Consider the following 2,684-nt stretch of genomic DNA (forward strand, 5'->3'; position numbering starts at 1 on the left):
GTTTTTTGCCTACAAACTTCCTTTCTTGGAAAACAACCGTGATGTACTATGCTGATACACTATGGTAACCCTAGCTGTCAGGTCAGTTATCCTCTATGGCCATGGGTGATGAAATCAAATAAACAACCCTTTAAAAATCGCCACACGTTGTTGAAATGGTACTACCAAACATTTTTTTTAGTTATTTTGTAGAAAATTCTTAAAATGTATAGAATTGGACATTTTAATGTGATGTTTACATCTTCTGCAGATATTTTTCATTAATATTTTCATTTATTCAGATGACTAGTATCTTCACAAGAGTGCGAAAACACCAGGCTAATAGCATCAACGACGAATATTTTTATGCAGCTAGTTTGGCATCCATGTCTGAACAGACCAACTCTGTTGCTACAAAGTTTTATAGCAACTCTGATAAAAATACCAATAGGAATTTTATTTCAGCTGTGAACAATTAAGTGGTGCTTGCATCTGTTTTAAAGGAAACAGACTAAAATATTAGCCTTGAAAGGAAGCAAAGAATTAAAATTTACAAAAATGTATTAATTCTTATAACAGTGCCCGAAATGCCCAGAGATGTTGTGGATGCCCCATCCCTGGATGTCTTCAAGGCCAGGCTGGATGTGGCTCTGAGCAACCTGGTCTAGTGGAAGGTGTCCCTGCCCATGGCAGGGGGGTTGGAACTAGATGATCTTTAAGGTCCCTTCCAACCCTAACCATTCTATGATTCTATGATTCTATGAAATGGTCAGAACTTCACAGTTCCAGAGAGCTGTTTAAGATGGGCTTTTTTCCCCCCGCTTCACGTAATTTACTCAAAAATACTGCACTGTAGAAATTATCATACTAAAAAAGTTTAACTGAAGACTCTTGTGATACTGATTCGGTTGATATTGAATCTTTTGTCATCCCTGTAGTTACAGTGTTATTTTTAAATAATTTTCTTTTCTATTGTATATTAACACCTCAGAAAAGTAATTCATGGTAAAATATCACATATTTACATTAAACTTCGAAACCTCCTATCTATAGAATACTGCCAATCTGTTCCAGGGGTAAACAAGAATAATTTCAAACTTGTATGTTAAAGATAACAAAGAGGAGAAAGTTATGTGTTAATACTGTTACAGCCACAGCCCTCTAAACATCAGAAATTTCACAAGTCTGAAAATAGAGGGAAAAAAAAGACTACTGTCTGTGGCTAGTTTTAAAGTTAGGAGCTTGAGTTTGCAGCAGCAGACTAGCTAACACAGCATATGGAGCTCAGCGTACATAACTCTTTAAAAAGAGATAATTGGATGGAAAGATAAGATAAAATTGAGATGGATCAAAGTGAGGACTTTTTATCCAGTGAAACCTTCTGATAATTCCACTCAATTCAGGGATAAGAAGTAACACAGAAACCCTTATAGAGTAGTTTCTCTTAGCTGAATAATCTGAAATAAGTATGCAAAAAATACAGGAAGCAAAATTCATTGTATCATGTGAGTGGGATGGGGATAGTATGAGAGAAGGAGAGATCTGATGGTTCTCAGTATAAAAAAAAGAAGTGCAGACATTTGTCAAACACTAGAAGGAATATAAGTCTAACCCATATTTCATTATATTCCAACCTTTGTTTATTTACCTAATTAACATAAACACCAGTAAGAAAAAGAGGAGCTCTTGATTTATTATTACAGTCCCTATTGTTATGGGCAAAGGGAAAAGTATTAACCCTTGACGACAAAATTATGAGGAGAAAAAAGAATTATTACACTTCCCTCACATTAATAGCTGCTCGCTGAACTCAGGTTTTTCAGTGAATTCAGTAGCTAGGTCAGCAGTATTTCTATGCTGGTTTACTAATTACACAACTTAATTATGAAGACCTCAGCCAACCTTTTTTTTTTTTAAAGGGATCCTGTATCTTTGCAGAAAATGTGTGTTTCAGAGTAAGCCAGTTCATTTTCTTTTGTCTAATCTATAAATGCAGTAGGACAAAATGAACCATTAAAACTGCACGTGTGCTTTTGTAAGTGCTACTAGAAAGTCAGAACATTCCAGGATATTGCTGCAGATGACCCTTCAACCAGACCCCTACACAAGAAGAAAGCTTTGAGAAGATGGGCTCATTGTGGGAAAAACACTAAAATTTCGCTGTTTACAAAGGGCTGGTAACTAAAGAGCCACCAGCTCAAGAAAAGGAGATCAAGTTATGTATTCCTAATCCTGTGGTAAAACTGATTTTAAATAGTAATCCATTACCCTTAGGGGTTCCACACAGTGGCTAGAGAATTGGGTGAAAAAATACTGGCCAGTAAATGGTAGAAATGTATGGGGGAAAAAAATCCAACACCTAAACCACATGATGCTGAAGAGTGATTCATGATATAGCTCAATCTAAGAACATATCCGTAGAACATGTATGTAGTCACCAAAACCCTAACAATCCTGAGGCAACACAGAGTCAGGTGGTTGATCATTTGGATAGAGTAAATGTAGCACAAAACTCTGAGGCAGAATGAGTGCCTGGTCACAAGAATGGCTTGGACACACTGGGATTTATGATTGTTTCAACAGGCTATGAGGAGAGGATGTCCCATGGCAAAAGTCCAGGCAAAACAAATTGCAGATTCGTGCCCTTTTTTTCAAACAATGGTACAGCCCATGTCCCCAGCACTTTAGCAACTGCAAAGAAAGTA

This window comes from Eurypyga helias, unplaced genomic scaffold (genome assembly GCF_000690775.1).
Source record: "Eurypyga helias isolate BGI_N326 unplaced genomic scaffold, ASM69077v1 scaffold15660, whole genome shotgun sequence".
Lineage (NCBI taxonomy): Eukaryota > Metazoa > Chordata > Aves > Eurypygiformes > Eurypygidae > Eurypyga > Eurypyga helias.